This window comes from Canis lupus, chromosome 29 (assembly GCF_003254725.2).
Source record: "Canis lupus dingo isolate Sandy chromosome 29, ASM325472v2, whole genome shotgun sequence".
Classification (NCBI taxonomy): Eukaryota; Metazoa; Chordata; class Mammalia; order Carnivora; family Canidae; genus Canis; species Canis lupus.
Genome location: NC_064271.1, coordinates 11,086,425 through 11,097,912, shown reverse-complemented (window position 1 = coordinate 11,097,912; position 11,488 = coordinate 11,086,425).

The window sequence follows — 11,488 nt, the reverse complement described above, 5'->3', positions numbered from 1 at the left end:
TTTACTTATTCATAAAGACACAGAGAGAGACAGAGATGTAGGCAGAGAGAGAAGCAGGCTCCTCACAGGGAGCCGGGTGTGGGACTCGATCCTGGAACTCCGGGATCACGCCCTGAGCCAAAGGCAGACGCTTAACCACTGAGCCACCCAGGCATCGCATGACTTTATTTTCTTTCTTTTTTTTTTAAAGATTTATTTATTTATTTATTTATTTATTTATTTATTTATTTATTTATTTATGAGAGAGAGAGAGAGAGAGAGAGAGGCAGAGACACAGGCAGAGGGAGAAGCAGGCTCCATGCCAAGAGCCTGATGCGGGACTCGCTCCCAGGACTCCAGGAATGCGCCCTGGGCCAAAGGCAGGTGCTAAACTGCTGAGCCACCCAGGGATCCCCGTGACTTTATTTTCTTAATGGTGTCTTTTGATAAGATGTTTTAAACTTTGGTATTGCAAAGTTTGGTATTGTTTGGTATTGTATGGATATACCACATTTTGTTCATTGATTCATCAGTTGATGGAGATTTGGATTGCTTCTGCTTTTGGGCTGCAATAAATAATACTGCTATGAACAGTCATGTGTTATTTTTTGTGTGAGCATACATTTTCAGTTCTCGTGGGTATATATCTATGACTGGAAATGCTGGGTCATATGTTAATTTTATGTTTAACTTTTTGAGGAACTGCCAAACTATCTACACCATTTTAAATTCTCACCAGGAATTTCTCCACATGCTTTGCAACACTTGTAATTACCTAATTATCTGTCATTTTGATTAATAGACATCCTAATGGGAGTTAAGTAGTATCTCATTGTGGTTTTGATTTACATTTCCCTAATAACTGATGATGTTGAACATCTTTTAGTATGTTTATTAGCCTTTATATATCTTCTCTGGAGAAATGTCTGTTCATATCATGTGCCCATATTTTAGTCAGATTATTTGTCCTTTATTATTGAGATGTAAGTGTTCTTTATACAAACCTGGTACAGTCTCTGATGAGATATATAATTTGCAAATATTTTCTCCCATGCTGGGGGCTGTCGTTTCACATTGATGAAAAGTAAAGAAGACTATCTGAGCTGGCAGTTCTTTCAGATTCTAATCACAGCATCGCTTGTGATCATCAAAGTTTAGCTAGGGTCTCCCCATCCCAGCAGCACTCCTCCACTGCCCCTCCCAGTTTCATCCATGTGTGGACCAGACAAACACACTCAAGGATAAAAGCAGCCCCATGTCTGCTCACCTAGAAATGGTCACCCTGCCCTAGAAAGGAGTTACTTTATACTTTGTTGCATGCACAGCTCTACAGTAGTTTTGGTGAAAAAAAAAAAAAAAAAAACATCAGGTTTTGCTTTTAAAACAATACCTCAAAAAAAAAAATAAAACAATACCTCTACCTTATTTTAGTGGGAGTGGTGGCCTTTCCCCACTTTTTTTCTAGTCCTAACTGGCGGAAAATGCAAGCCTAAGATAAACACTTTATTATTATTTCACTTAAAAAAAAAACTAACAACATCTCCAAAGTCATTCTTATTTTAGTGGCAGGTTTAAGACTTGCACCATATCTCAGGATGTCTGGGTGGCTCAGCGGTTGAGCGTCTGTCTTTGGCTCAGGGAGTGATCCCCGGGTCATGGGATTGAGCCCCACATTGGGCTTCCTGCATGGAGCCTGCTTCTCCCTCTGCCTACGTCTCTGCCTCTCGTTCTCTGTGTCTCTCATGAATAAATAAAATCTTTTCTTTCTTTTTCTTTCTTTTTTTTTTTTTTATTTATGATAGTCACACACACAGAGAGAGAGAGAGAGAGAGAGAGAGAGAGAGGCAGAAACACAGGCAGAGGGAGAAGCAGGCTCCATGCACCGGGAGCCCGACGTGGGATTCGATCCTGGGTCTCCAGGATGGCGCCCTGGGCCAAAGGCAGGCGCCAAACCGCTGCGCCACCCAAGGATCCCTCTTTCTTTCTTTCTTTCTTTCTTTCTTTCTTTCTTTCTTTCTTTCTTTCTTTCTTTCTTTCTTCTTTCTTTCTTTCTTTCTTTCCTTTTCTTTCTTCTTTCTTTCTTTTCTATTTGTATGAACCCACTGGTTTAATTTTTTTTTAATTTTTTTATTTAATTATTTTTTATTGGAATTCAATTTGCCAACATATAGCATATCACTCCGTGCTCATCACGTCAAGTGCACCCCTCAGTGCCTGTCACCCAGTCACCCCATCCACCCCTCAACCTCCCCTTCCACTACCCCTTGTTTATTTCCCAGAGTTAGGAGTCTCTCATGTTCTGTCTCCCTTTCTGATATTTCCCACTCATTTTCTCTCCTTTTCCCTTTATTCCCTTTCACTATTTTTTATATTCCCCAAATGAATGAGACCATATAATGTTTGTCCTTCTCCGATTGACATACTTCACTCAGCCTAATAACCCTCCACTTCCATCCACATTGAAGCAAATGGTGGGTATTTGTCATTTCTAATGGCTGAGGAATATTCCATTGTATACATAAACCACATCTTCTTTATCCATTCATCTTTCGATGGACACTGAGGCTCCTTCCACAGTTTGGCTACTGTGGACATTGCTGCTAGAAACATCGGGGTGCAGGTCTCCTGGCATTTCACTGCATCTGTATCTTTGGGGTAAATCCCCAACAGTGCAATTGCTGGGTCATAGGGCAGGTCTATTTTTAACTGTTTGAGGAACCTCCACACAGTTTTCCAGAGTGGCTGCACCAGTTCACATTCCCACCAACAGTGCAAGACGGTTCCCCTTTCTCCACATCCTCTCTAACATTTGTTGTTTCCTGCCTTGTTAATTTTCCCCATTCTCACTGGTGTGAGGTGGTATCTCATTGTGGTTTAGATTTGTATTTCCCTGATGGCAAGTGATGCAGAGCATTTTCTCATGTGCGTGTTGGCCATGTCTATGTCTTCCTCTGTGAGATTTCTCTTCATGTCTTTTGTCCATTTCATGATTGGATTGTTTGTATCTTTGCTGTTGAGTTTAATAAGTTCTTCTTTATAGATCTTGGATACTAGCCCTTTATCTGATAGGTCATTTGCAAATATCTTCTCCCATTCTGTAGGTTGTCTTTTACTTTTGTTGACTGTTTATTTTGCTGTGCAGAAGCTTTTTTTCTTGATGAAGTCCCAATAATTCATTTTTGCTTTTGTTTCTCTTGCCATCATGGATGTATCTTGCAAGAAGTTGCTGTGGCCAAGTTCAAAAAGGGTGTTGCCTGTGTTCTCCTCTAGGATTTTGATGGGTTCTTGTCTCACATTTACATATTTCATCCATTTTGAGTTTATCTTTGTGTCTGGTGCAAGAGAGTGGTCTAGTTTCATTCTTCTGCATGTGGCTGTCCAATTTTCTCAGCACCATTTATTTAAGAGACTGTCCTTTTTCCAGTGGATAGTCTTTCCTCCTTTGTCGAATATTAGTTGATCATAGAGTTGAGGGCCCATTTCTGGATTCTCTATTCTGTTCCATTGATCTCTGTGTCTGTTTTTGTGCCAGTACCACACTGTCTTGATGAACATAGCTTTGAAGTACAACCTGAAATCTGGCATTGTGATGCCCCTGGCTCTCGTTTTCTTTTTTAATATTCCCCTGGCTACTCGGGGTCTTTTCTGATTCCACACAAATTTGATTTGTTCCAACTTTCTGAAGAAGGTGGAGTTTTCTGAAGAAAGTCCCTGGTATTTTTATAGGAATTGCATTAAATGTGTAAATTGCCCTGGGTAGCATTGACATTTTCACAATATTAATTCTTCCAATCTATGAGCATGGAATATTTTCCCATCTCTTTGTGTCTTCCTCAATTTCTTTCAGAGATGTCCTGTAGTTTTTAGGGTATAGATCCTTTACCTCTTTGGTTAGGTTTATTCCTAGGTATCTTATGCTTTTGGGTGCAATTGTAATGGGATTGACTCCATAATTTCTCTTTTCAGTCTCATTGTTAGTGTATAGAAATGCCACTGATTTCTGGGCGTTGATTTTGTACCCTGCCACACTGCCAAATTGCTGTATGAGTTCTAGCAATCTTGGGGTGGAGTCTTTTGGGTTTTCTATGTACAGTATCATGTCATCTGAAAAGAGGGAGAGTTTGACTTCTTTGTCAATTTGAATGCCTTTTATTTCTTTTTGCTGTCTGATTGCTGAGGCTAGGACTTCTAGTACTATGTTGAATAGCAGTGGTGAGAGTGGACATCCCTGTCTTGTTCCTGATCTTAGGGGAAAGGTTCCCAGTGTTTCCCCATTGAGAATGATATTTGCTGTGGGCTTTTTGTATATGGCTTTTAAGATGCTGAGGAATGTTCCCTCTATCCCTACACTCTGAAGAATTTTGATCAGAAATGGATGCTGTATTTTGTCAAATGCTTTCTCTGTATCTATTGAGAGGATCATATGGTTCTTGTTTTTTCTCTTCTTGATATGATCTATCACACTGATTGCTTTAAGAGTGTTGAACCAGCCTTGCATCCCGGGGATAAATCCCACTTGGTCATGGTGAATAATCTTCTTATTGTACTGTTGGATCCTATTGGCTAGTATCTTGTTGAGAATTTTTTATCTGTGTCCATCAGGGATATTGGTTTATAATTTTCCTTTTTGGTGGGGTCTTTGTATGGTTTTGGAATTAAGGTAATGCTGGCCTCATAGAATGAGTTTGGAAGTATTCCATCTCTTTCTATCTTTTGGAACAGCTTTAGTGGAATAGGTATTGTTTCTTCTTTAAACGTTTGATAGAATTCCCCTGGGAAGCCAAATGACCCTGGACTTTGTGTCTTAGGAGGTTTTTGATGACTGCTTCAATTTCCTCCCGGGTTATTGGCCTGTTCAGGTTTTCTATTTCTTCCTGTTCCAGTTTTGGTAGTTTGTGGTTTTCCAGAAATGTGTCCATTTCTTCTAGATTGCCTAATTTATTGGTGTATAGCTGCTCATAATATGTTTTTAAAATCATTTGTATTTCCTTGGTATTGGTGGTGCTCTCTCCTTTTTCATTCATAGTTTTATTAATTTGAGTCTTTTCTCTTTTGTTTTTAATAAGGCTGGCTAAAGGTTTATCTTATTAATTCTTTCAAAGAACCAACTCCTGGTTTTGTTGATCTGTTCCACAGTTCTTCTGGTCTCTATTTCATTGAGTTATGCTCAAATCTTTATTAACTCTCTTCTTCTGGGTATAGGTTTTATTTGCTGTTCTTTATCCAGTTCCTTTAGATGCGAGGTTAGCGTTTGCATTTGAGTTCTTTCCAGTTTTTTGAGGGATGCTTGTATTGCAATGTATTTTCCTCTCAGGACTGCTTTTGCTGTATCCCAAAGATTTTGAATGGTTTTATCTTCATTCTCATTAGTTTCTATGAATCTTTTTAATTATTCTCTAATTTTCTGGTTGACCCTTTCATCTTTTAGCAGGATGGTCTTTAACCTCCATGTGTTTGAATTTCTTCCAAATTTCTTCTGTGATTTAGTTGTAGTTTCAAAGCATATGGTCTGAAAATATGCAGGGAACAATCCCAGTCTTTTGGTATCAGTTAAGACCTGATTTGTGACCCAGTATGTGGTGTATTCTAGAGAACGTTCCATGTGCACTTGAGAAGAATGTGTATTCAGTTGCGTTTGGATGTAAAGTTCTGTAAATATCTGTGAAGTCTGTCTGGTCCAGAGTATCATTTAAAGCTCTCATTTCTTTGGAGATGTTGTGCTTAGAAGATCTGTCATTTACAGAAAGTGCCATGTTGAAGTCTCCCAGTATAACTGTATTTTTATCTAAGTATGTCTTTACTTTGATTATTAATTGATTGATATACTTGGCAGCTCCCACATTAGGGGCATAAATATTCATGATTGTTAGGTCCTCTTGTTGGATAGATCCTTTAAGTATGATGTAGTGTCCCTCTTCATCACTACAGTCTTTGGGATAAACTTTAATTTATCTAATATGAGGATGGCTACCCCTGCTTTCTTTTGAGGATCATTTGAATGGTAAATGGCTCTCCAACTTTTTATTTTCAGGCTGTAGGTGTCCTTAGGTCTAAAATGAGCCTCTTGTAGACAGTAAATAGATGGGTCTTGCTTTTTTATCCAGTCTGAAACCCTGTGTCTTTTGAAGGGATCATTAAGCCCATTGACGTTCAGAGTTACTATTGAAAGATATTAATTTAGTGTCCTCATAATACCTATTCAGTCCGTTTTTGTGAACTATTTCTTTGTTCATCCTCTTTCTTTTACAGAGTCCCCCTTAATATTTCTTGCAGAGATGGTTTGGTGGTCACATATTCTTTCAGTTTCTGCCTATCTTGGAAGCTCTTTATCTCTCCTTCTATTCTGAATGAGAGTCTTGCTGGATAGAGTATTCTTGGCTGCATGTTATTCTCATTTAGGACCTTGAATATATTCTGCCAGCCCTTTTTGGCCTACCAGGTCTCTGTGGAGAGCTCTGCTTTTAATCTAATACTTCTCCCCACATAAGTTAGGGATGTCTTGTCTCTTGCTGCTTTAAGGATTTTCTCTTTATCTTTGGATTTTGCAAGTTTCACTATTAAATGTCAAGGTGTTGAATGGTCTTTATTGATTTTTTTTGTGGGGGGGTCTCTCTATCTCCTGTGTCTGAATGCCTATTTTCCTCCCCAAGTTAGGGAAGTTCTCAGCTATGATTTGTTCAAATACACTTTCTGGTCCTCTGTCCCTTTTGGGACCCTCTGGAACCCCAATTCAATGTAGATTTTTCCTTCTGAGGCTGTCATTTATTTCCCTTAACCTTTCCTCATGATCTTTTAATTGTTTTTCTTCTTTTTCCTCAGCTTCCTTCCTTGCTATCAACTTGTCTTCTATGCCACTCACTCTTTCTTCTACCTCATTAACCCTCATCGTCAGGACCTCCAGTTTGGATTGCATCTCACTTAATTGATTTTTAATTTTGGCTTGGTTAGATCTAAATTCTGCAATCATGACGTCTCTTGAATCCATTATGCTTTTTTCCAGAGCCACCAGTAGTTTTATAATTGTGCTTCTGAATTGGCTTTCTGACATTGAATTGTAATCCAAATTCTGTAACTCTGTGGGAGAGAGTACTGTTTTTGATTCTTTCTTTTGTGGTGAGTTCTTCCTTCTAGTCATTTTGCTCAGTGTAGAGTGGCCAAAAACAAGTTGTACTGGAAAAAGGAAGAAAAAAAAAAAGAAAGAAAAAAGAGGAAAAAACAAAGAAAGAAACAAAAAAACAAAGAACAAAAAGCAAAAACAAGGAGGGGTATCCTCTGGTTCTATATACTGTAAATCCCTCGACTTCCCCTGGAGATTTCCAGCGCAGCTTGGTCCAGAACTTGCTTTTCCCCTGTCCTTCCAGCTGGTCTTCTGGGGGAGAGGCCTGCTGTGCTGATTCCTAGGTGTGAACACTTGGGGGTGCTGCTCAGCCCCCTGCCTGGTGCACGGCTCAGTGGGAGCTGTTTACCCCATGAGGCCTGTGTTCCCTGGTGGCCCTGCTCCGTCCCAGGCACAGGGTGACACCGGGAGGAACAATAGTGGCGGCGGCCAGCTCTCCAGCCCTGGAGTCAACTCCTGCAGTAACCACCGCAGCTCCCAGTCCGCAGGGGCCTGGATGCTCCGGGTCGAAGGGGCGCCGATCTGCACAGCTTGGGGGTACCCCACGGCAGGAGCATCCTTGCTGTCCTGTGCCCTCCCCGCCTCAGCCTGTCGCAGGATCCTGGGCTGTGTTCCCCGGTGCCCTGGGCTCCAGGGCCTGCGCCACTGGAATCGTGCTCCTGGGCCGCGCAGTCCCCTCTGCGCGGAGCCACTGCCAGAGCTGCTCCCAGGGCGGGCTGGGTGCGCTCCAGCCCTTTAGGGAGCTCCCCCGGCGGGGTGTGGGCGCTCTCCCTGGGGCGCCCCTCCTCTGTTAGTGCCCCGGGGGACCTGAGGGCTCCACTGCCCCCCTGGGGTCCTTCCTGAGCTCCCCGCGAGCGCTTCTCCCTCGGGGAAGATTGGTTAAGTTCCTGCTTTTCCGGGGCTGGGCTTTCCTGTTCTGGGGGCTCTGGCCGCCCCCCTTAGCCCAGCTCCTCATGGGGCCCCTCCCCCACTGGATTCTTTTTTTTTTTTTTCCCCATCTTTCTACCTTGTTAGAAGCGCAAATTCTTCTCTCTGTAGCGTTCCAGCTGTTCTCTCTTTAAATCTCAGGCCAAATTTGTAGGTTTTCAGGATGATTTGAAAGTTATCTAGGTAAGTTGGTGGGGACAGGTGACTTGGGGACCCTACTCTTCCGCCATATTGCCCCGCCCCCCAAATCTTAAAAAAAAAAAAAAAGGCTCGCTCCAAATCTGATTGCAAATCCTCTGTACCTCAATGTGAAAATATGCTGTACCCATAGAAGAAAGGATTTCTTCATGTTCAGAACGGGCTTTGGGCTATACAATCCGAGAAAATCCTTTACTTCGTTTCCTTGAAAAGTAGGATATCTTATAGAATCTCTCATATCAGCTACATAAAATGTTTGCAAACGAGATTTGTAGATAGAGGGGCTTTATTCAGGAAGCTTATTCAAGTGAAGTCGTATTCAGCATCTGTTGCCTGGTACAAACTTGTGCAATGATAACAGAGCAGAAATAGACTTGTGTGGAATGAGTTATAAATTAAAGGTGAAAAATCAGGCTGGGAAGAAGGAAGATCTAGCCCCAAATCAGAACAGACTCTTGGGTAACTCCTTCTGGTTAAGAAATTAGACCTCTTCGTCACTTGTATTTTCGATAGGCGTATACATTTAAGTTAATTGTTTAATAAGATTTCACTTGTTCATTTAGTCACTTGACAAATGGTGTATTTCACGCCTGGTATGTGCCAGTTATTGCTAAGAACTGGGTATATGTTAGTGAATAAAATAGTGTTGGGAATGTCTTCCTGACTTAGCATGTACATGCCTCGTTTACAGTGAGTTTTTCCTCTTTTTGTAGTTAGACCTGGTGCTTTCTTTATAAACCCCAACTTGATTATGTGCCATCTTTCTAGCCAGACTGTGAACTATTTGAGGGTAGGTATCCTGTAATTTTCATCGTTGTAAGCAGAGTCTAGCCCATGTGCTGCCCCTGGTAGGGTTCCAAGACACGTTTGTTAATGTGACTTATTCTCTGTTGGTACAATTTAGAGGAGTCACCTAAATTGGCTACACCCAACGTTTATAGTAGGCAAACTGTAAATCATGTTTCTTATGAAATAGGTGCACTTGTGGAACAGGTGGTTTCCTGTTATATGAGCCACCTAGGGGCAATAGCAATGCTCTGTATCCACGGGATGTCACTTATGTCATAGTTCATGGAAATGCAATACACAACTTGTTGGCTGTATTTTTTTTTAAAGATTATTTATTTATTCATTTGATAGAGTACAAGCAGGGGAGAGAGTGCAAGCAGAGGGGAGAGGGAGAAGCAGCCTCCTGCTCAGCAAGGAGGGGACTGATTCCATAACCCTGGAGATCATGACCCGTGCCACAGGCAGACACTTAGCCAATTGAGCCACCTGGGCGCCCCCTGTTGGCTGTGTTCTGAGAAATATCTCGTCTGAACACCATCCCCCCAGTACTCCTTCCTGCCGGAGCCAAATAATTTCTGCTGGCCACTGTTCTATTATTACATGGTGATCTTTGCCTTTGACTCTGTTTTTAATGAATAGCACCAACTATTCAAAACTTTACTCTTTTTAAGTTATTGCCATTTTTATTCCACACTTTATCAGCATATTATCTTGTGAACTGTGAAGAATTAACATTACCCAAAGAGAGGTTTGCCCTTTACCCTCAGCTACTGGAAGGTGATCTGTAGGCCCTAAGAATGTCATACTCAATAGGAGTGTCTTTGTTTTCCTGGGGCCTTAAGCCGCCATAGAGTCTAACAATAGGATTTCTGTTGGGGCGTTGGGCCGTGGCATATCAGTTTTGTCTCTGGAGGAGACTGGATGCAATGGTAATAGCTTGACCTCTAAGAGGTACTGGGCCAAAGGTCAACCACATGGGCAGTATGTGATGCAACCCCAATAAAACTGAACTGCAATGGCTTGATTGAGCTTCCCTGGTTGGCAGCACGCTGGGCATACTGTCACACGTGTATGTTGGCAGGGTATCTTGTCCATGCCTCAATGGGAAGAGGACAGCTCAAGTTCCCTGTTGGATATGAATGTTAAGTGTTCCATTATGGGAAGTACAGGGAGCTATAGCAACTTCCTGGGCCTCTCTCTCTGTAGCATTTGATACCATTGACTAGGCTCTGGTTCTTTTTTTCTCCTGGATCTTCTCCTATTTTTCTATTTCTTTTCATTGCTTTTGCCTGCTCCTTTCTCTTTGCCCACACCTTAAGCCTTGGAGTTTTCTTGCATTTGAGTTCCTAGTTCTTCTCTCCTCCTTCTCTACCCTTTTGGAATAGGTCTCCTTCACTGTTACAGCTGTAATAGCCACCTGTGTACCAGTGATTCCACGTCTGCATCTCTCAAGTAGGCCATACTCCTGAGTTCTAGGTAGAGATCAGCTACTCCCTTCTGGACATACTTCGCATGACTGAAATAGAACTTCAGACCTTTCTCCTCAAAACTCTTCTCCCTTCTGTGCTTCTTACATTGATGAATAAATAATGCTACCATCTACCTAGCAGTCAATGCCAGAATCCTGGCTGTCCCCCCTACTCTTCCTTACTTCTACCCCATCTCCTCCCCAAGTCCTTTGAGTCTACTGTGTTGTGGACACTTGTCATTCCAGCATCTGAACCCCAATCTCATTTGTGGGGGAATCTGCATCATCCTGTGAGACTTGGTAGAGTCAAGACTGTGCCCGCCACTTTGGAGGCCAGATTCTAGCTCTCTCCCTCCCTGGAAGCTGTGGTGCAGGCACATGATGCAAACTGGATGCTCTTTGGCTTACAAATTTGGTTTCTCATTCCACTCTTGCACCTCAGTTTCTTTTCCATGAACTAATCATTTAAAAATATATGTCAGGTCATGTCATTCTCAGCTCAAAGTCTTCTAATGACTTTCAATCATATTTAATATAAAATTCGAGGTCTTTATTGTGACCTACAAGGTCCTACATCATCAACTACTGGCTAACATTCTGTGTTCACTGCCTCTTCTCCTTGCACATCCTGTTCAAGGATGCACATGCCTTCTCCTTGTTCCCACAAGTTGCCAAGCCCAATCTGGACTCAGAGACTTTGCACCTTCTATTCCTTTTTCCTGAAATGGTCCTTGCATGGAGTTGTATGTAGTTCACTCTCTTACTTAATACAAATCCTTATTCAAATGTTTGCAGAGAGGCTTCCTCTGACTATCCCATCTAAAATAGTCTCCCGTCTCCTTTTGTTATTTTTCTTATGGCACTTCCCACCATCTGATGTTATATTGTTTACTTATTTGTTTACTGGTCTGTTTTCTACCTCCTCCACCAGAACATAATGCTACAGGGCTCCCCAGGCCTTTTCATCATTTGGGGGATGCAGGAGAAGTCTGAGACCAGGAGATGTCCTG